This window comes from Scyliorhinus torazame, chromosome 2 (genome assembly GCF_047496885.1).
Source record: "Scyliorhinus torazame isolate Kashiwa2021f chromosome 2, sScyTor2.1, whole genome shotgun sequence".
Taxonomy (NCBI): Eukaryota; Metazoa; Chordata; class Chondrichthyes; order Carcharhiniformes; family Scyliorhinidae; genus Scyliorhinus; species Scyliorhinus torazame.
Window position 1 is genome coordinate 381,003,527 of NC_092708.1, and position 24,050 is coordinate 381,027,576.

Genomic DNA, 24,050 nt, shown 5'->3' on the forward strand with positions numbered 1-24,050 from the left:
AGAGGCTGCAAATGCGCATGATCTGTTTTTTCCTGCTTTAGCCCCATTACAAAAGAGCTCAAGATGCTGATGCCCAAGAAGAACCATATTGCTATCTATGAGCTCCTCTTAAGGTTGGGGGCGGGGGGGGGGGGGGGGGGGGGGGGGGAAGAGAGCGAGAGTGAAATGGTGGCCAAGAAGGATGTGCATATGCCAAAACATCCAGAGTTGGCAGACAAGAATGTCACTAACCTTGGCTGGTTTAGCACAATGGGCACAGCTAGCTTGTAATGCAGAACAAGGCCAGCAGTGCGGGTTCAATTCCTGGACCGGCCTCCCCGGACAGGCGCCGGAATGTAGTGACTAGGGGCTTTTCACAGTAACTTCATTGAAGCCTACTTGTGTCAATAAGCGATTATCATGATTATTGATAATGAAGGCCATGCAGTCTTTGAAATCCCGTGGTTACATAAAGGAGCAGTTTGCTTGGCGACACTTCTACTGGTACTTGACACAATGAGGGCATCCAGTACCTACGTGACTACCTTCACCTTCCTCCAGAAATTGTTCCTGCTACCCGATGTCGCCAGACCCGTCCTGAGACAGCCAGGCCAAGACCTAAAGGTCTCGGTGAGGACCGTCCAGCTCATCTTCGAGGTGAAGCTGACAGGGACACTTACAGGTGGGACTGCTCCCCTTGGGTCAGACAAGGCGGCTGAAGCTGGTGCAGCTACAGAATTCCAGTTTAGAGGCAGATTCGGCCATGGTCAGTACAAAGTGTAAAATAAAGTCAATTGAAAAACATTTTAAAAAAGGATTAAATTCGGACTTTTACCACATTAAGGTAGTATTTAAATGCACAATGCTGTTGCAAATTAGGAATTCTCTTACTATGTCCCACAATGGCACAGACTCGTGGTTGGCCACTGTTCCATTGATCTCAGACACCCTCGCCTCATCCTAATGCTCATTATCCACTGACACTATTGTGAAGCTAGTCCAGCAAGGATTGTATAACTGTTGAACTGATGACTCGTACCCACACGGAGTGACCATCAGCACCGGAAAGCTGCTTCAAATTTCAACACTAGCTTGGAGGTGTAGGGTGCAACTACACAACATTTGATGTCACACTGACTGAAATTTACTAGCTTGCAAGCAACTGGATGGAAATGCTATTTTTCTGGTCTACCTGGATATGCTTACTCAAACAATTCATGAAACAAGAGTGGGTCAAACCAGTGTAGGTCAAACTTAATTTTACAGAATCGTACTGTACACCCTGTGCCTTCCTCCATTGTGCCTCTGCAGTGCCCGTAGTCAGCAAGTCAAATTCTACATGTAGCCTTTGCCTTTCCCTGTACAGTCCCTCCTCCGGTGCTTCCGCATATTGTCTGTCCACCCTCAAAAGTTCTTGAAGCAACCGCTCCCGTTCCTTACTCTCCTGCTTCCCTTTATGCGCCCTTATTGATATCAGCTCCCCTCTAACCACCGCCTTCAACGCCTCCCAGACCACTCCCACCTGGACCTCCCCATTATCATTGAGTTACAAGTACTTTTCAATGCACCCCCTCACCCTTAGACACACCCCCTCATCTGCCATTAGTCCCATGTCCATTCTCCAGGGTGGGCACCCTCCTGTTTCCTCCCCTATCTCCAAGTCTACCCAGTGTGGAGCGTGATCCGAAATGGCTATAGCCGTATACTCCGTTCCCCTCACCTTCGGGATCAACGCCCTTCCCAGCACAAAAAAGTCTATTCGCGAGTAGACTTTATGGACATAGGAGAAAAACGAGAACTCCTTACTCCTAGATCTGCTAAATCTCCACGGGTCTACACCTCCCATCTGCTCCATAAAATCTTTAAGTACCTTCGCTGCTGCCGGCCTCCTTCCAGTCCTGGACTTCGACCTATCCAGCCCTGGTTCCAACACCGTATTAAAATCTCCCCCCATTATCAGCTTTCCCATCTCTAGGTCTGGAATGCGTCCCAGTTCGGGGCATATACGTTTACCAAAACCACAGTCTCCCCCTGTAGTTTGCCACTCACCATCACGTATCTGCCCCCGTTATCCGCCACTATAGTCTTTGCCTCGAACATTACCCGCTTCCCCACTAATATAGCCACCCCCCTGTTTTTCGCATCTAGCCCCGAATGGAACACCTGCCCCACCCATCCTTTGCGTAGCCTAACCTGGTCTATCAGTTTCAGGTGCGTTTCCTGTAACATAACCACATCTGCCTTAAGTTTCTTAAGGTGTGCGAGTACCCGTGCCCTCTTTATCGGCCCGTTCAGCCCTCTCACGTTCCACGTGATCAGCCGGGTTGGGGGCTTCCTACCCCCCCCACCCCCCCCCCCCCCCCCTTGTCGATTAGCCATCACCTTTTTCCAGCTCCTCACCCGGTTCCCACGCAGCTGTATCTCCCCCAGGCGGTGCCCCCCCGCCCATCCCCTCCCATACCAGCTCCCCCCTCTCCCCAGCAGCAGCAACCCAGTAATTCCCCCCTCCCACCCCCCCGCTAGATCCCCCGCTAGCGTAATTACTCCCCCCATGTTGCTCCCAGAAGTCAGCAAACTTTGGCCGACCTCGGCTTCCCCCCGTGACCTCGGCTCGCACCGTGCGACGCCCCCTCCTTCCTGCTTCTCTCTTCCCGCCATGATTATCATAGCGCGGGAACCAAGCCCGCGCTTCTCCCTTGGCCCCGCCCCCAATGGCCAACGCCCCATCTCCGCCACCTCCCCCTCCTCCCCCCATCACCACCTGTGGAAGAGAGAAAAGTTACCACATCGCAGGATTAGTACATAAAACTCCTCTTTCCCCCCTTTTTAACCCCCCTCTTCGCCCCCCACATTCGCCCCACCACTTTGTTCGAACGTTCTTTTTAATAACCCGCTCATTCCAGTTTTTCTTCCACAATAAAAGTCCACGCTTCATCTGCTGTCTCAAAGTAGTGGTGCCTCCCTCGATATGTGACCCACAGTCTTGCCGGTTGCAGCATTCCAAATTTTATCTTCTTTTTATGAAGCACCGCCTTGGCCCGATTAAAGCTCGCCCTCCTTCTCGCCACCTCCGCACTCCAGTCTTGATAAACGCGGATCACCGCGTTCTCCCATTTACTGCTCAGAGTTTTCTTTGCCCATCTAAGGACCATTTCTCTATCCTTAAAACGGAGGAATCTCACCACTATGGCTCTGGGAATTTCTCCTGCTCTCGGTCCTCGCGCCATCACTTGGTATGCTCCCTCCACCTCCAAACGACCCGCCGGGGCCTCCACTCCCATTAACGAGTGCAGCATCGTGCTCACATACGCCCCAACGTCCGCTCCCTCCACACCTTCAGGAAGACCAAGAATCCTCAGGTTGTTCCTCCTTGCGTTGTTCTCCAGTGCCTCCAACCTTTCCACACATCGTTTCTGATGTGCCTCATGCGTCTCCGTCTTCACCACCAGGCCCTGTATGTCGTCCTCATTCTCGGCTGCCTTTGCCTTCACGACCCGAAGCTCCCGCTCCTGGGTCTTTTGTTCCTCCTTTAGCCCTTCGATCGCCTGTAGTATCGGGGCCAACAGCTCTTTCTTCATTTTCTTTTTGATCTCTTCCACACAGCATTTCAAGAACTCTTGTTGTTCAGGGCCCCATGTTAAACTGCCACCTTCCGCGCCATCTTGGTTTTTGCTTGCCTTCCTTGCCGCTGTTCTAAAGGATCCACTGCAATCCGGCCACTTTCTCCTCCTTTTTTCATCCGTATCCAGGGGGGATTCCCTTCTGGTTTACCGCACAGTGTTTTTAGCCGTCAAAATTACCGTTGGGGCTCCTATCAAGAGCCCAAAAGTCCGTTTCACCGGGAGCTGCCGAAACGTGCGACTCAGCTGGTCATCGCCGCACCCGGAACTAATTTTACAGAATCAACTTCAGTAAGTCTTATGCATTTAATTTGTGTCCAACTCCCTCATCTATATTTACAGTTTATAAAAGAAAGCCTAATGGTGGTGCTTTAAAAGCAACCGCCATGACAATTGGTGAAACTTAATTTATCCTGCGTGAAAATTACCGAGAAAGCACCAGTGTTGTGAAAAGTTCACTAATGTCTTCAGAATTTACATACCAACTTGGTCTGGTATGTAGAGTCTAATGTGACTCTAGCTCTACACTAGATAGTTGGCTCAATGCCCCCAGGGCAAGTAGAAATGGGCAGAAAATACTGTCAGGTCATCCACATCCAAGAACAAATTTTCAAAACTGCAGAAATCCATCATGTGCACGTGTTGAAGGATCTATTTGAAAGCTAGCCTAGTTGATAAGATGCAATTGCAATGGTAAATGAGAACTGATAATCATTATTGGATTGTGCTTTATCGAGGAAGTTTTTAAAATAACAAATTTACAATATTGGAACTTTTTATTGACTGCTCAGATAATGTTGCTGCTTGGGGCTCAAAGCTACCTCAGCTGGACTTCATACTTCTCTGGTTTCTGAACTGATACTTTAAATTACTTGGTGCTACAAATAAATTGGAGGGCTTCATTAATCAGAGTGCTACCATTTATCTCTACCTTAACATGAGTATGGCACAAGCATTCTGAACAACATTCTGGTGTGGGTCTCATGGAGTTTAACAGTCCACTAAAGCGGTCATATACTAGCACAGTCTAAAACTGGTCACCCGAGCAGACATCAAGGACCTTTTGACCCAGCTCCTAACAAAGATAAATAAATTGAAACAAAGCTGCCCCACCTTGGCCATTTATATTACTTTCTTTTTCCTTAAAGTAGGTACCGTGATAGTAAATATCCTATATGCTGAACAGGTTTCCACCACTACGGCAAAGCTTTTGGGACCTTCTGAAACAAACATCATTGCCCTCTATGATCAAAACAGAGCTGATGTGGAACCTGATATGCAAAATGCTCTTGCTACTCGTCACATGTGATTTTGCCTCAGAAGCAGGTCATTTCCACGGTCAAATTCAATGCGAAAACCTCACTGGGCTCATTTTCATACACTAGTGTTTTAACCTTAGGCTTATTTAACTTACCGGTCAGTACCAGTGGATGGCAGGAAAAAAACATTTTCGATTTGCTTCTTGTATACTGCTATTAATTCATCACACAATTCAACCTCAGTGAGATCTGTAGCTAATACTTCAAACTTGAAAGGACAACCTCAATATACTTCACTAGGCATTCCAGATCAGGTGCAAACAGAATGAAAATGTTGCTTGCCCATGTCACATAAATTATACTGGTAATACCAATTGTGGTTCTGCTCGAAAGTCTTAAGCTAGCAACTAACCATCCCTCTGCAGTCTTCTGTCGAGAGAAGGGTTTACAACAATAACAGCACTTTACGTCCACAGACAAAGGCTCAACTTTAATGGACGCCAATAAATACTAATGACCTGTCAAGTTCAACATGGTTACACTTGAACCATTTAATGCTTTTACTTGTGTCCATTAGCAGTTGTCAAAGCCTACTGACCCTCAAATCTCACCCAAAAGGAATAAGCCCTAAATGAAGCCCTTGGCTCTTTCCAGACCACTGCATCATTTAGATCTTGCTGAAGCAAATCATTGAGTGGCACAACGTCAATATCAGGAAAGAGATCAGATTTATCTTAATGCCAGATACATGCACCACCAGAACAAACCTTGGTTCCAGAATCCTTCACAGTAGCTGAGGTATACAAGTATGATTAACAGTCCCAACTATATATATTTACAAAAGGCAGAATAGAAGGAAAACTTTGTAATATGGGAAGATCAGTGATGCAATTCAAATTCTAATTATTGCTCATCAAACAATCCTGGCAAAAGGTGCCCATTTGTTATTTTTTTAATTTTTTTTTAAGTACTCCCATTTACAAAAGATCAAGATTGTGAAAATGGCCATTCTCCAGTACAAGGAGAATTTGGGATAATTCTTCCATCAGAAAAGGTGAAACAAATGGGACAGCAACAGTCAGTTTCTAAATTAATGGCATTAAAGCCATTTTTTATTATATATCCATAGATATTCAGTAGGCAGGAAAATTAAAACCCGCAGTTGTGTTCTCTCTAGTCTATTAAAGATAAAAAAGTATTTTGTAATTTATTTGCAGCAAGCTTACATAATCAGCTCATTTAATAGAGAAAACGGTCAGAGAATATGGGCCATTTTGTACATTCAACCTTCCTGTTGGTTTGGAAACAGCAGTTCAAACATGATCGGAAGAATCTAATTCAATGTTCCACACCCACCCCCCTCCACCCATTAACGAGGGCTCCCGCCACAGCAGTTATTCACCATATAGAACAGTAGGCTTTTTTCAATACCTGTCAATCTGATTTTCGTTGGCTTAACATGATGCGGGAAATGAAGATGTGTAATAATGGGTAGGCCTGTGACACAAGGCGTCTGAGCAGAACCGTGTGCCACTTGTCATGAGGGGTAATGAAAAAAACTTTCAGAGCACAATAAACACGGGTAACAAACTTAAATGAGACAAGTCTGAACAGGATAGTTACACAACTGTCGGGTTATGAAGGGTTCAGATAAAGAAAAAGGAGAGAGAAACGGTTTCCAACCACTGAAAGGTCGATAAGTAGAGAGCACGGATTTGAGATTCATAGAAGAATCAGAGACAACATTAAGAAAAAGTTGGAGTTGTTAGGACTTGGAATGCACTGCCTGATAAGGTGGTAAATACAGATTTGACAGTAGCCTTTAAAAAAAATGAATCAGATGATAAATATCTGAAGGAGAAAAACATTTCCAGGGACATGGGGAAAGAGCAGAAAATGAGACTAACCGGATTACTCTCAGAAAGAGTGCTGCACTTTAGGAGATTCAGAATGAACCATCCATGACAGTCTGCTGGCTATCCAACCACACTTCATCCCATTATGAAGCTCAAATTTGAGGGGACAATATGTACTGTTTGGTGTTTCAGATCAGGTGGATACACTTTTTTTCTCTCTCTCGAGGGTTGAGACATTGAGTTCTCATTTGCCAAAGGTGGCTGATGCAGTGTCTTTGAATTATCACAGAGGCAGAAGTAGATAGATTCTTGTTAAGCAAGAGGGGGGTGTGAAAGGTTATTGAAGGTAGGCAGGCTGTGGAATTGAGGTTAAAATTAGATCAGCCATGATTTTGAGTGGTCGGGCAGGCTGGAGGGGCCAAGTGGCCTACTCCTGCTCCTAACTAATTCCCACGTATGCTCGTATGAAGATCCACAGTCTCTAATGTTTTTGCTGATGCCACCAATATTGTACTGTGTAACGGTCCCACAACGGTCTGTTTGTTGCATAGATTCCCTTAATGGTGGTCGCAGTTCAGCAGGTCAAACTTAACACCAATGGGAGGCAAAGCAATTATCAGACTGCAGATGTTTTTCTTCTTTTTTGAAAAAAAAAGAGGGAAAGAAAGGAAAAAACTGTCGGACACAAATCTAAGAACAGCTTCATTTCCTGGAAACCTATCTCAAAACTGCAAATTCCTATTTAAAAAAGAAAGGGCGACCCGAAACCTGGGCCGAGTAACCCGCAGTAATTTTCATCAACCAGCTAAGAACGGTTACCCTATTAATCTCTGCGGTTTGAGTGCCGCTCTATTTCCTGTCGAGACCATAAGACCCTTTACAGATTGACTGATACTCTGCGTGGGCGTCCCTGCCCCTTATAAGCTTGAAAATGGAAGCCGGCCGCTGTAATTATCTGTCGGCAGATGAAAAGGATGCCGAGAAAACTGTTTCAAAAGGATTCGGCCTCTACATCTGGAAGCTTTTTTTTTTTTTAAAACCCCCCCCCCCCCCCCCCTTGAAATTTCTTGTAACATATCTGGAGTTACTTAAGGCCAACATGCAAGCGTTCTGGGTGCAAGAATGTGTATTGTAAGACCAGCAGTAAAACAGAATGTCAGAATGATTTACTTCAAAGTTGTAACCCCCACTACCCCACCAGAAATCATAGATCTGTGTAATGAGTGCGACTTTGAATGTTTGTCAAGTTTTCAACAAAAAAAAAAAAAACCCACTGATTAGGATGGGCTCCAGGTCAAATTTGCACTTCACCCAGCTGCACAAAATGCACTGGCTAGGAAACAGGATTAGCAAAATTTGACAAATTTGATGCCTACACACCTGTTCTTTTTATGATATGCGTTCAGGGATGCCCGATTCGAATTATTCACGATTTAAATAAGTTCAGCAGGTTGAGAATATTGGTTATTTTTGAAGTGAGAAACAAATTTTCATTACCTACTTGGGGCTCCAATACTTGAACTTTTAGTTACACATCTTTAAATTGGAACAGGCAGCTAAAGATATGTAACAATAAACTACAAATACAGGACTTAGATTACACAAATATCTCTGCATCACAGAACAGGCTAATGACTTCCAGTCGAGTGGAAAATCATCTGGTACAAGTTAAACATAAGAGTTCACCTTGAACATAAATAAGATGACCCAGTGAGCATTTGCTGCAATCTTTGCTCGTAGGAACTTGAATTAATAATAGAGAGTAATCTGCTACAGTGATTACAAATTTTTGTTTGGCTTCAAAGTAATATTAAAAACTTTTTTTAATATAATAACCATTAATTTAGGGTTAGCACGGGCAGTACAGTAGCATTGTGGATAGCACAATTGCTTCACAGCTCCAGGGTCCCAGGTTCGATTCCCGGCTTGGGTCACTGTGCGGAGTCTGCACGTTCTCCCAGTGTGCGCGTGGGTTTCCTCCGGGTGCTCCGGTTTCCTCCCACAGTCCAAAGATGTGCAGGTTAGGTGGATTGGCCATGATAAATTGCCCTTAGTGTCCAAAATTGCACTTAGTGTTGGGTGGGGTTGCTGGGTTATGGGGATAGGGTGGAGGTGTGGACCTTGGGTAGGGTGCTCTTTTCAAGAGCCGGTGCAGACTTGATGGGCCGAATGGCCTCCTTCTGCACTGTAAATTCTATGAAATTGCTTACAATACGCTGTTCGACTTAGTCCTGGGAAAGCATTTTGCATTTCTCTAGACTAATTTCATCTGCCACCTGTTTGCCAATTCCCAGCTATATTGTATACATCTCCCTGTAACTCATTTCAGCTTGGACATTTCCTTTCACTAGATTTCAAACATCTGGGATTTTGATTTGTTTATTGTCACGTGTACGGAGGCACAGTGAAACATATTTTTCTGCGAGTAGCTTAAACAGATCATTTAGTACATGAAAATAAAATAAAAATGCATAATTGGGCAACACAAGGTACACAATGTAAATACATAGACACCGGCATCGGGTGAAGCATGCAGGAGTGTAGCATTAATCAGGTCAGTCCAGAAGTCGTTCAGGAGTCTGGTAACAGCGGAGAAGCAGTTTTTGAGTCTGCTTGTGCGCGATCTCAGACTTCTGTATCTCCTGCCCGATGGAAGTTGTAAGAGTAAGCCGGGTGGGAGGGGTCTTTGATTATGCTGCCCACTTTTCCCCAGGCAGTGGGAGGTGTAGATAGTCAATGGATGGGAGGCAGGTTTGTGTGATGGACCGGGCTGTGTTCATGACTCTCTGAAGTTTCTTGCGGTCTTGGGCCAAGCAGTTGCCATACCAGTCTGTGATGCAGCCAAATAGGATGCTTTCTATGCTGCATCTGCAAACTTAAAGCTTCTGTGTTTGTGACTCCTACCTCAAGGTCACTTATGAAGGATATTAAATGAGGGGCCCCACTGAAGCGATTCTCCTAAATGGAGGACAACTTGCCCCAATCCCCCCCACCCTCTGGGTTTTATTGGCCAACTAATTATGTATCCAATGTAAAATATTTCCCGATTCCCATTTTCTTTATTTATGGTGCCAGCCTTTCCAGAAAAAATATTAATGGTCTTACTGAAATTTAAGTACATCACACCATTTACCGTACTCCTATAAAGCTTCTGTCCGGCTCTCAAAAGGAAACCAGTATGTTTGATTGGCAAGACCTCTCCTTCACAAATCACATTGGTTGTTCTGTACAATTTTATATCTACACATTGGGAGAGGAGCAGGGGTTATTCTGCGTGCTAGACAATATTTATTATGAATAGAATTGGCCAATCTGGTTACTAACACATTGTTTGGATAATCTTAGTGCGCACAGATTGACTGCCATTTCCTACATTACAACAGTTGCCTACACTTCAAAAGTACTTAATTGGCTTTAATGTGGGCTGGGACAGAGGTTAATAAATGCACGATATACGCGCAAGCTTTATCCCCCCAATCTGATCTTGAAGTGATTCCACTTTACCCACAACGAACATCTCTGTAACTTCCTGGGTCATTTTTGCTATATTTTCTTTTGAAACTGAAGTGATATCTTTCTCTCTGAAGTCTTAGGCTCTTCTGGAACAGTGTGATTTTTGGAAGATTTGTGCCAGAGTTCCTTAAGGATTCTCAAATGCAGGTAATCTGGCTCCTGAGATTTATTCACCATTTGCTGTGGTTTGTTGACCATGCTCATAGATATGAACAGTCAGAAACTGTCTCTGCAACACCCTCTCATTCAGTTTTTTAAAAGTTGCCCCTCATCCCCGATAAAAATGCAAGCATAAAATGTGCCTTTGCAGCATGTGTCATGCCCTCACCTGACCCCATTTTCGGTGGTCTAACTCCATCATACTTCACTTGTCATATTTAATTAGAGAACATGCCTTTTGGTATTGATCCAGTTTTAATTCATGTACCCTTTTTTTAAAAATCCAAGTTACTACGTAGTCATGTTCTACCAGGAGTGCTTTGCAGATTGGCCCCTTTGCCTTGGTGCACAATGGGTCACACGGTTCAGAATCATTTCGGAGAAGGAATTCCAGTTCCTTCACTCCCCCAGCCATATTCAAGCCCACCAGGTTCACTGACAATTAAAGTGAAACGTGGCAATTTTTGTTGGGTTTTTAGAACCACTCCAACCTGTCATATGTTATCATTGGTACTGCCTCACCCACCTTTGTGTTGTCGATCTGAGCATCCCTATCACTCAATCAAATGCAGTAAGTTTCCCTCCTTTCTTTTCCTTCTTTTACAAGCTTGAGCAATTCAACCATCTTCCATTAACTCAATGTCTGGTAAATTGGTGTCTACAAGTACCATAATTGGCCTCTTAATAGTCATCATCCTTATCTTGTCCCAGAGTTTCAGATCAAGGCCTTAACCAGGGATGGGTATCTAAAGCATACTCTAGTTGTAGTTTCCCTGCTACTATTGATTAATTCTACACAAAAAAGTGATTGTGTATGTCCTTTTCTTAGCGTATTTTCAAGTTGCTATGATTGATCTTTGGAAAGGTTACTTGAGCTGGTCAAGTGGGGAGGAAACCAGGTGGTAAGAGAACAAATTATCGAGTGTTTGGCAAGATGCCAGGTCGTACTTTCTTTTGTAGAACACCGACCTCTGCATCAAGCTGCCAGAATATGCAGATTTGCTGCAGGCTTTCAAGAACACGGACCTCTGCATCAAGCTGCCAGTATATGCAGATTTGTTGCAGGCCTTCAAAAGGCAGGATGGGTGTGTCAAGAGTGGAAGACTTTGAATGCATCTCAGAGCTGTGGCACTTGTCACTGTGGTCTCCTGAAGCTGACTCAGTTGCTTTTGGTTGAAGAGTAATTTCGAAGACCTCCCTCCTATGTTGGTCCATGGTAGTTTTAGTGTTTTGTAATTTCAAAACATTTACATAATTGAGACTGTGGAATGAGTATTTGATGATGTGTCAAATGGGTGCAGGTTGGACTCTTTTGGGATGGACCAATTGGTCTAGAGTCCCTCTAGTTTGTACGTACATTGAACCATTCCAGCTCTTTGTAGTCAGCACATCAATGGTTAATGCTGGCTGCACAGCCACTGCGCCAAAGTACTATGGTTTCCATTCATTTCCTGTCCATGTTGTATCTAATGATGCAGCAGCATGCAGGTACTTAAGGAAAACATCCAGCAGGTTCAACAGGGAACTGTTTGTATTCTCCCAGCCAGTAAAGACTAGGTGATCTAGATATGGTACAAGCAGCCCAATATCAGTGATGGATCAGTGAGTACCTGACAAAGCTAAAGTTGAACATTGCGGCCCCTTAAAAAAAAAAGTGTACAGCAGATCTGTATGAGTGAAAACGAGTCTGCAAACAGTAAAATAAATGAGTCCACCTACTCACCTGAGTCAACGCAGACAACATCTAATCTGCAGCCAGCTGTCCCACAGATCACAATCTGGCTTTTAAAACATTTGAACAGCACAGAAGTAGTGTACATTTTTAGAAACTGTAATCTTTTCTGTCCACATGTCTACTTGGGCTGCAAATTCAACATTTTTTAGGCAATGCAAGATATAGGGAAAAAACTAATGTTTTGTTGCAGCAGTCGTGATTTCCTTTGTTCTTTTCTTCAACAAAAATGAATCTAAAGTTCAAAGGATGAAACTGTGCTTTTCAGCCTCTACAGTACAGTTAAAACAGGACAGTATTAAACCATTTCATCAGTGGCTAGAACTGGCCTAGACAGTACGAAATGAAATTAGAAACAAAATACAATGGACAGCAGGGGAAATTAAACAGTTTTATCCTCAGCAACAGGTTTGGATTTGGTGAAAGACGAGAAGCAAAGCTCGAGTGGGTTTTAAACCACCTAAACACCAACATTATAGCTTTGAAATTATGTGCACCCATCACAACATGCAAAAAACCTTGCTCAACTATTATAGTAAAGCCATACACTTATGTACCTCAACAGATAATTGCGTACAACATGTGGAGCAATTGAACATAGCAACAAATTTCTAGGAAATTGAATAGGTCATTTCAGCATGTTCCACCATCGTTCAATCATCGTTCATGGCTGATCTGAATGTTACCGCCATCTACTTACTTTGGTTCAGGAATATCCTTGGTTAAATGAAAATTTCGAATTAATCTAGCCTAATGGGAGAGTTCCAGATTTCCACTATCCTTTCTATGAAGAAATTCTCCCTGACATCACCTCAAAAAATTACAATCTACAGTGGATTAATAGAAAATAAGGTACTTTAGATTGAATGGATGTATTCATTGTGCCAATAAAACGCACTGGAAACTCTACATTTTCCATATCAAGTACAACAGCTCCAGTATAGTACCCAATTTAAATTACTCTGTTCAGTCAAAATGGCTAGTTCCAAAAATAATTTTATTTTGAACAGTGGATTACTAATTATTTCCATGTTTTTCTTTGTGGCGTGTGAACAAATTCTGGCATATCACCAACTTGTAAAACCTGAGCGATTCAAACTACAACGGGCTTGGAATTTGGGAGCTTTTGGCCAGGTTGTTTCTGGAACTTATTATAAATATTCAATTTCAACATGGCAATATTACCCACTTTAAAAAGATCTCATCTTCCACTCTCCATGAATTTGAAATAGTGTGAAACCCTGCTGCCTTTATCCTAACTCGCACCTCTCCAATCTTTGGATCCGCTCCCCCGCTCCAGTGACACCATGATTTAAAGATGTTGATCCTCATTTCCAAATGCCCCGAATCGTCTTGCTCCCCCCATTTCTGTAACCTTCTTCACTTCTACAACCGCCCGAGATCACTGCACGTCTTTCATTCCGGCCTCTTGTGCATCCTCAATTTTATCATTTCACTGCAAGGATCCAAACGCTCATACCTCAGCCTCTATTTCACGCTCATCCTTTAACACGCTCCTTAAAAGTCTCTCTTGAACAAGCTTTTGATCATCTGTCCCAATAACTGACTTGTCAAATTTTGTGACGTGCCTTGGAATGTATAATTAAGTGAAAGACTATATAAATGCAATATGTTGTTGTAGGCAAAACCCTTTAAAATCTTCCAGTTTGATTAAGTTCTGCCTTAAAGAATCACGTTTGTTGTTGCAACGTGGGCATCACTGTCAAGGCCACATTTATTGACCATCCCTAGTTACACAGTGGACCTTCTTGAAGAAATTGAATTGCTGGGTCACTTTACAAGCAATTAAGAGTCAACAACATTCTGAAACTGGAGTCACATGTTGGCAAAATTAAGTGGGTTCACAGGTTCCCTTCGCTGAAGGGTGAACCAACTGGGCACAATGCAGCAATATTTTTCCCCCCATTTGTTTTATTGTCTCTTGATGTTGCTGTTGGGCAGGACGGAGGTGCTAATTGAGACAGGGAGAGTTTAGTCCTGGTGTTCTGGCAATCAGGAATGTTGGGCAGACTTGGTGGACCAGTTGGTCTTCGCCTGCCCATCAATTCTGTATGTTTGTAAGTGCTGGGAATGGAGGGGGAACTTTTTAAAGTAGCTTTTTGGTAACTAAGGGTGTTGTTGCAGGCTCAGTATTTAGATAAAGTCATGAGACAAATGTCTAAGATTTGGTGTAAGAGGATGGATCGAGGACTTCCACTGACCTCAAGTTATAAGCAATATTGTATCACAAGATTTATCTTTTTAAAGAGAGATATACCTGGAGTTACGATTTAAAATAAACAAACATGATCTGAGCTCTAGATTGTACTTTGTTCATCTTAGTTTATCTTTTGTGTAGAAGCAACCCAGGTGCAAGTGTTTATTCTGTTCAAGTCTACGTGCACCAGTGCAAGTTTTTGTTGGGGGGGGGGGGGGGGGGGGGGGGGGAGGGGAAAGAGATGAATACCATCAAGTCCAAGTCAAACTAAATTCAGGACACACCCAAGCAAACTTTAATTTAAAAATTCCTCATCACTGGAAGTACGATATATTGGATGCAGTAGTTTGTTATGAAACTCCCAAATACAAATGTGTTCCTCCACTCCTCCTCCTGCTCAAAGAAAAGCAGCAAAGTTCAAATTATCTTTATTATGAATGCTGATGAGCAGGAAGTTAAGTACCGAGACTCAGCTAATAAACTGAATGAAATGCTGAAATTTACGATACACCCCTACAACACTGCATGGAACGATTACTTTCCACAACAGGTTTCTAGGCCATTTAAGATGAGTTAATTCTTCACTTCATAGAAACTAATACATAATATTTTGACAGTCTAATGGTATCATTTGGAACTAAGTAGTGCCCTGCCAGCTAAGTGCCCAACACTGGTTAAGGATGTAGTGTCATACATTCCTACTGCACTAGTGATAATTTACCAAAATTCACTAGACTCTGGGGTGGTCCCGGCGGATTGGAAATTAGCAAACGTGACACCACTGTTTAAAAGAGGAGGTAGGCAAAAAGCAGGTAATTATAAGCCAGTGAGCTTAACTTCGGTAGTAGGGAAGATGCTGGAATCTATCATCAAGAAAGAAATAGCGAGGCATCTGGATGGAAATTGTCCCATTGGGCAGACGCAGCATGGGTTCATAAAGGGCAGGTCGTGCCTAACTAATTTAGTGGAATTTTTTGAGGACATTAACAGTGCGGTAGATAACGGGGAGCCAATGGATGTGGTATATCTGGATTTCCAGAAAGCCTTTGACAAGGTGCCACACAAAAGGTTGCTGCATAAGATAAAGATGCATGGCATTAAGGGGAAAGTAGTAGCATGGATAGAGGATTGGACAATTAATAGAAAGCAAAGAGTGGGGATTAACGGGTGTTTCTCTGGTTGGCAATCAGTAGCTACTGGTGTCCCTCAGGGATCAGTGTTGGGCCCACAACTGTTCACAATTTACATAGATGATTTGGAGTTGGGGACCAAGGGCAATGTGTCCAAGTTTGCAGACGACACTAAGATAAGTGGTAAAGCAAAAAGTGCAGAGGATACTGGAAGTCTGCAGAGGGATTTGGATAGGCTAAGTGAATGGGCTAGGGTCTGGCAGATGGAATACAATGTTGACAAATGTGAGGTTATCCATTTTGGTAGGAATAACAGCAAAAGGGATTATTATTTAAATGATAAAATATTAAAACATGCTGCTGTGCAGAGAGACCTGGGTGTGCTAGTGCATGAGTCGCAAAAAGTTGGTTTTCAGGTGCAACAGGTGATTAAGAAGGCAAATGGAATTTTGTCCTTCATTGCTAGAGGGATGGAGTTTAAGACTAGGGAGATTCTGCTGCAATTGTATAAGGTGTTAGTGAGGCCATACCTGGAGTATTGCGTTCAGTTTTGGTCTCCTTACTTGAGAAAGGACGTACTGGCACTGGAGGGTGCGCAGAGGAGATTCACTAAGTTAATCCCAGAGCTGAAGGGGTTGGATTACGAGGAGACTGGGACTGTACTCGTTGGAATTTAGAAGGATGAGGGGGGATCTTATAGAAACATATAAGATTATGAAGGGAACAGATAGGATAGATGCGGGCAGGTTGTTTCCACTGGCGGGTGAAAGCAGAACTAGGGGGCGTAGCCTCAAAATAAGGGGAAGTAGATTTAGGACTGAGTTTAGGAGGAACTTCTTCACCCAAAGGGTTGTGAATCTATGGAATTCCTTGCCCAGTGAAGCAGTAGAGGCTCCTTCATTAAATGTTTTAAAGATAAAGATAGATAGTTTTTTGAAGAATAAAGGTATTAAGGGTTATGGTGTTCAGGCCGGAAAGTGGAGCTGAGTCCACAAAAGATCAGCCATGATCTCATTGAATGGCGGAGCAGGCTCGAGGGGCCAGATGTCCTACTCCTGCTCCTAGTTCTTATGTTCTTATGTTATGTCCGTTTTGGCTCGTCCAACCCAATTTAGTCCCACACCCAAAGTGTTTCCTCTAAAATCGTGCAAATTAGTTCACGCGGAGTACATGTCAAATTGTCTTTTGAGAGGGCAGGACGGTGGCACAGTGGGTTAGCACTGCAGCCTCATGGCGCAGAGGTCCCAGGTTCAATTCCGGCTTTGGGTCACTGTCCGTGTGGAGTTTGCACATTCTCCCTGTGTTTGCGTGGGTTTCGCCCCCCACAACTCAAAAGATGTGTAAGCTAGGTGGATTGGCCGCACTAAATTGTCCCTTAATTGGAAAAAAGTGAATTGGGTACTCTAAATTATAAAAAAAAGTATTTTGAAATTTCCTATGAAATCCATTTCCATCACCTCTTTCTGGATGAGTGATCGGTTCTCAACAACCTTCTTTAAAAAGCATTCCCTCATTTTACCCACCCCCACCAAATTCTTATTCCAATTATTTTAAACAAACAATTACTGGTGACCCACCCACGCCTTCAGCTATCTTCTCAACCCACACCAGTGCTTCAGGAGCAAGTAAAACTCATTTGTCTTTGAAGTGTTGTGCGAATTATGGGCAAAGTATCAGGAGCAACCCGCTCTTGGTAAGGAAACTTCGGACGATTTGCAGATTTAAGCTTTGTCCCTCCCTCTCACAGTGAAATGGTCGCATGAAAGTCAAGTACACAACCAGAATTGTTTGTTTATGTGGCTTACAATCTGTTTCTCTGACCGTAGGAATTTGAAGAATACTCGGAGCAGGATCTATTATTAAGAATAAACTCAATGACCAGAGGATACGCGGGGACCTCTCTCCAGCAGCAGATGCTTACTCTACAATTCTTATGGTTTGGCCTACAGTTCAGAGTGGAACGCAGTGTTTTTAAATCCTCCAGTTCCAGAAGCATCCAACTGATCGAAGTAGAGCACGACAAGGAAAACTTTACACATTTAAAAATGCATTCAGATTAAATAACTCAAAATGGCACTGCGGAGCAGTTTCACTAAAAGAGCAAGGCAAATACAACCACAAAGAGTCGGGCGGGCCCATTAAGTGCAATTAGTGTGTGGAGCTGGAGGATGCAGGTAGGGTTCTAAATGAATACTTTGTGTCAGTGATCACTCGCGAGAGGGACAGTCTGGGTATAGAAATCAGGGAAAAAGGCTGTGATAAAATTAAAGAGATCAACACAGACAGAGGGGTTCTGAATGGTCTGGCAGGCTTAAAAGTGAACAAATCTGCAGGGCCAGATGAAATGTATCGCAGGTTGCTGAGTGAGGCAAAGGAGGAAATAACATGGGCGCTGGCAATCATTTTCAATTCCTCGCTGGCCACAGGAGAGGTGCCGGAGAACAGCCAATGTGGTACCATTATTCAAGGAAGGAAGGGATAAACCATGAAACTACGGGCTAGTCAGTCAGGAGCCTGGGAAGTACCATGGAACGGCGGGACCTTAGCGTGTATGTACACCAGTCCCTTCAGGTAGCAGAGCAGGTGGGTACAGTGGTTAAGGTGGCATATAGTATACTTGCCTTTATTAGCTGAAGCATAGAGTTCAAGAGCAGGGTGGCTATGCTGGAGCTTATAAAAGGTTGGTTGGGCCACAGCTAGAGTATTGTGCGCAGTTCTGGAATCCACATTACTGAAGGGATGTGATAGCACTGGAAAGGGTGCAGAGGAGATTTACCAGGATGCTGCCTGGGCTGGAGCGTGATAGTTAGGAAGAGAGATTAGATAGACTTGGATCATTTTCCTTGGAGCAGAGGAGACTGTGGGGGGACATGATGGAGATGTATAAAATTGAGGGGCATGGGTGGAGTAGACAGGAAGAAAGTTCCCCCCATGGTGGAGAAGTCAACGATCAGGGGGTGTAGATTTAAGGTAAGGGACAGGAGGTTTAGAAGGGATGCGAGGAAAAATGTTTTTACCCAGAGGGTGGCGGGAGTTTGGAATTCACTGCCTGAAAGGGTGGTAGACGCAGAGTCCCTCATAATATTTGAGAAGTATTTAGATGTGGACTTGTGACTCCAGGGCGTACGAGGCTATGGACCAAGTGCTGGAAAATGGGATCAGAATGATTCGGTGATTGCTTTTGACGGCGCAGACGCGATGGGCCGAAGGGCCTTTTCTGTGCTGTATGACTGACAGCAAATGCCCACCAACCTGTCAAGCGTTTCACTGACTTTTCTGGTACCTTTGTGCTCAGTTTTAAAAGGGAACTCAAAAAAAAACCCAAAACGTACACATACCAAATTCTTGACTCATACGGACCCTCCGCCTCTCCACATTTTCCATGCCGAGTTTCAAAGCGATGCAAAGGAGGTTCAATTGAAAGTGCCGTTAAGACTGGCTGAAGTAGAACTGCTGCTCAGAACTGGGAGCTCTATGTTTAGATAATGCAAAACAAAACCCATCCAAAAATGTGGGTCCCATTTGTTGTGACAGACATGTGATATACATTGTGGAGCACAGCTGCTAATATCATGATTCTCATTTGGTACATGGTAATGCAATGGTGGACTAGGTGCCAATAGCACTATTAAACAGAAGATTTTTTATTTTCTCTCCATGAGCCATGTCCCTGGCAGAGAGAGACTTGGCATGCCTGGTATTAATTAATTATTGACTATTAATTGACAGCCCTAAGTGTCTGTCCTCTCATGATCGAAAAGCTGGATGAAGAGGAGTTAAATGATGTTTGGGAGGAAGGATTTGGTGCATTTCGCCCTGCAGGAAAATGCTCATTCAAGGTGCAGGCTCCTACGCACCAGAGGCATCGGTGCCATGGCTGTAAACAAGTGAACAAGCTTTGGGGTTGGGGTAAATTCCTGGTTGCCTTGCTCTACCAGTATTCCTCATCCATTGGTGAAAGTCTGATGAATGTTTGCAAATGGCAATTTCCAGATACCCTGTGCAAACCCCACTTTCAATTGTTGCTTTGGCATCTGAACTTGGCAGTGTCAGGGATTCTATAGCACTCAATCTCTGGTATTATAAACCGTTGTTTCATAGAGGCATCTGAGTTGACAACAATGTGCACAGTCTTGCGCACCACCTCAGCGCATTATCAACTGATATTAGCATACGGCATTCGTGATTATGTTTAGTCTGCCATGGGGAGTGTAAAGAGGGAACTTGCAGCTTTCAGATGTGGTTTTGTTTAAATTTGTCCCTCATATAGCGTGTGCACATATTACACAAGCTTTCAAAATGTGGTAAATGATTTGTGGGCAGTGTTAGTTTTACCGTCTTCCACCCAGGGATGATCTATGATCTTCCTGTCTGGTGTGGTTATTGTAAGCTTTCCATTTGATATACTATAAAGAGTGAAGTTAAAAGGCTCAAGTGCTTTGAGGAAGAGAGGTGGGAAGAGTGAACTTGGATGATGAAAGGGAATTCAAAAGTCATCTTTGCGCACATAAATAGTAAAAGGGCAGCAAAAAACAAGGGTGGGGCCAGTTAGGGATCAAAAAGAGATGGAGGCAGAGAGCATGCCTGAGCTACCAAATGAGTACTTTGTATCTGTCTTTACCAAGGAAAAATATGCTGCTAAGTCATAGTGAAAGAGGAGATAGTTGAAACACTGGGTGGACAGAAAGGCCGAGCCAAATATTGCACATTCTGGAAATTTGCAATAAACACAGTAGTTAACAGCCCTAGCATCGGTGGACAGAGAACCACAGCTAACGTTTTGGATTCGTGATTTTTAAGATGCTGCCAGACCTGAATATTTACAGCTTTTTCTAATTTTATTTAAGAGTTGATAAGTCACCAGGACCGCATGGGATGCATCCATGGATGCTCAGGGAAATACATTGCGATGGTACTGGTCATAATCTTTGAGCTGTCCTTCGACGTGAAGATGGTGCCAGAGAATTGCAGATGTTGCACTTTAGTTCTAAAAATATGCAAGTGTAAACCCAGCAAATTACAGGCCAGTCAGTTTAACATCAGTGGTGGGAAAGTGTTCAAAAACAATATTCTGGGATAAAATTAACAGTCAAACATGGATTAATTAATGAAAGCCAGTACAGGTTTGTAAAAGGCAAACTATTTGACTTGATCTGAGCTTTTTGATGAGCCAAGAGGTTTGATGTGGGTAGTGTGATTGATGTGGCAAACATGCACTTCCATAATCGGCTTGCAAGCAATGTTGAAGCCCATGAATTAAAAGGGGCAGTGGCAGCATGGATACCAAGTGGGCTGAATGACTGGAAAAGTAGTGCTGAATTGGGTTTTTTCCCCAGTCTTTCCCACAGTGGGATCCCTTGGGGCTCTGTAGTTGGACCGCTGTTTTTCTTGATTTAGGTGTACAGGGCACCATTTTAATTTGCAGATGACACAAAAGTTAGATGCATTATGAACTGGGGACAGTGATAGACTTCAGCTGGTGAAATGAATAAACACCTGACTGATACATTTAATGCAGAGGATTGTAAAATGATACATTTTGGGCAAAGGAACTTGGAGAAGCAATGTAAACTATAAAGTACAATTTTAAAGGGGTTGCAGATGAAACTGACTTGGGTTTGTGTGCATAAATCATTGAAGGTGACAAGGTAGGTTGAGAATCTAGTTTGAGACTTGCAGGTTAATGGGCATTATAAATGGAGGACAGAGCATAAAGCAAGGAAGTTGTAATGAACCATACAAAACCCTGGGTGAACTGCAATTGGAACATTGTGCCCAATTCTGGGCATCACACTTGAGGCAGGGCCTGAAGGCATGAAAAGGTTTACCAGAATGGTTTCAGGGATGAGAAACTTTAGGTGGATGGATAGATTGGAGAAGTTGAGGCTCTTTCCCTTAGGAGAGAAGATTGAGAAGAGATTTGAAAGAAGTGCTCAAAATCATGAGGGCTATAGACCGAGGTGTTAGACCAACGAATCCTGCTGGCTTTGAGGGTCGAGAACCAGAGGACACCGATTTGGGGTGCCTAATTTGAGTGCCCAATTCATTTTTTCCCCCCAATTAATCGCAACCCCAAAGCTTAGCCTGTTCACTTGTTTACAGCCAAAGCACTGATGCACCTTGAACTGGGCATTTTCCTGCAGGGCAAAATGCACCAAACCCTTCCTCCCAAACATTGTTTAACCCCTCTCTTCATCTAGCTTTTCGATCATGAAAGCATTGCGCTTTGTACCCCATTACTGTGCTAATACACTATAACTAGTCAAGTTTTCAAAAATGGACTTCATTTTATTCTCTGAAACTGCTTCAGTTCCCAGGTCATTAAGCGAAAGCCTTTACAAAGTGCTGGTGTGTATTAATTGGAATACCACAAATTATCTTACCGGTGTTTGAATGACTTGAAAAACAAAATTGGAATACCAATAGAGGACAATGTTGATTAGAGAGAAGGAAAAAAAAAAAAAAGAGAGATATTTTCCACCATGTCAGCAAGAATGTCACTACAAATTAGATACCCATGAACACCCATACCAAGAGATTCATTTGAATGGCTCATTTAGCAAACTATACTTAGTGGTGTCTGAGAAAACCTGCATAAACTTGGTCAGAAAGTGAACCAACATCCTGCCTCACAAATAGCAGCACTGTCAGAAGCTTGGCTGCAAGATGCTTTCCCCTCACCCCTCAGTCAGGGATGGCACAAATATGTTTTAGAGAGAGAGGGGGAATGGAATAGAATGAAATTAGTTGCAGACACACAAGAAAAGGCAATGTTGGAGTTTCTGATGTAAAGCTAAAAAAAAAAAGAAGCTCTTTCATTCAGGCACCAGCACCAATTTCAGCTCACAGGCATGGTGGTAAGGTCAAACCAGCTGAAGAATATAGTTAAGTTGGCAGCAACCTAAGGAACAGCAACATTTCAGGTTGCATTACCCAAGACAAACACTCGTGCAAGCAACTCCAGGAGCAGAGGTTTCAAAACACGCTAAATGCTGGAATGAATCTTTCTGAAAGGGCCCTGTCCCTGTAAGAACACTATTCACGATGCCCTATGCTGCTCTTGCTCATGTATTGATTGTTTAGCCCCTTGTTCTGCACTGTAAGTCGATGTACCATTTGCCAATCTACTCTGTCTCAATCTACTGTCAATTATTCTTTTGTCTGCTATGTACATATTGTGTACGTTCCCTTGGCCATAGTAAAATACTTTTCACTGTACTTTGGTACATGTGACAATAAATAACAATCAATCGGATTGTCAGCATACATGGGCCTGGCAGGAATTCTGCACAAACCAGCAATAAGCTGACTCATAAATCAGAAGTATGGAGGACAGTTGTAGGAAAGGGAATGTCACATACATGTAGCAGGAACACTCCCCAAGGTTGGGACTGAGCAGGAAAATCTGTCAATCTGAACTGCTCTGCACTTTACCAGGCAGCCCGTTAATGGTCATCAAGTGCCGAAAGCAAATTTGCCCCCAGTTTCCAACTCCTACTACCCTGACTCAGTCTGATTTAGTTGAAAACGTAAGAAAAATTAACATGCTAATACCAAACATGCACAGAGAAACAATATAATTAACATTTGAGCTTTACAAACAAAGATACTCTTCCTCCATAACCACAGACCCGTGTGGTACTTCAAACAGATTGTAATCTGTCGCATTAAATATTTAAAACCGGAAACTATTATTCGTAGGAGGTGGAAGACAGGATGGAGGGGTAGAGCACGATGAAAAGTAATGCTACAAAATTTACTCCACAAAGGCTAGCTGCCAATACTCGAGGAATCAGTCAGACATTGGAGCTCTCAAACATATACAGCACCATCCAGTGGCACCATGGTGTTTCTGCTCCCCTATCAACTTTAAATCTACACTGCATTTAATCTAGAAAAATATCAATGGGTAAAGTTGCAACGACTTAGTGGAATTGCTCCAAATTCATCAAAAAGGAGAACCATTTGTCTACAAGGTCATTTTCCCCCTTTCTACTACACTGCTCCACCAGATTTCCCACAATGCAATAAATGGCTTAGCACAAAGCACTTTAATTTAACAAATTAATCAGGCTAAACGTTTAAAAGCAGACAACTCCGTAGTAACCTTAGAACAAGATTAAACCAAATGCATCCTAACTCGGTATTCTTAATGCCAAATTATTTCCCATTTGTACTGTGTGCACAGATCATAATTAAAGGATCAAATGTCTTACATTAATTTAAACAAACATTTCTATAGGACCATTTAATATACAAAGAAATGTCTCGGTCCTCTACAGGGTTATCAGCAAATAAATAGAATTCCTGAAGAGCACGCAAGTGTTAGGAAAACAAGGGTAGTTTATTTTTATTTTTAAGGGATTTATATTGGAAAACATTAGAAATAAGGTATAGTTTTAAGTGGGGTAAGTTTAATGTTTCTGTGCCTGGAAGGGTAAAACCTACATTTGGATTCATGCTAGACAAAGGTGTTTGCATATGTGAAAGTTGGTTAAGTTACAACTGCATCTCTATTGTGATTAAGAGGGGCTACAGTGTGAAGAATAAATAGAAGTAGTAGGGGTTGCTTAGCAACTTGGGA

At 43.1% G+C, this 24,050-nt stretch overlaps 1 protein-coding gene and 1 pseudogene across 1 annotated transcript in view; one reads left to right on the plus strand and one right to left on the minus strand.

Annotated features, from left to right (window-relative positions):
• The window catches only part of LOC140405135 (serine palmitoyltransferase 2-like), a 150,808-nt gene that overhangs the window by 40,641 nt on the left and 86,117 nt on the right, over positions 1-24,050 (minus strand). The gene's annotated exons all lie outside the window — the stretch shown is intronic.
• Positions 64-20,546, plus strand: LOC140385633 (small ribosomal subunit protein eS10-like; annotated as a pseudogene).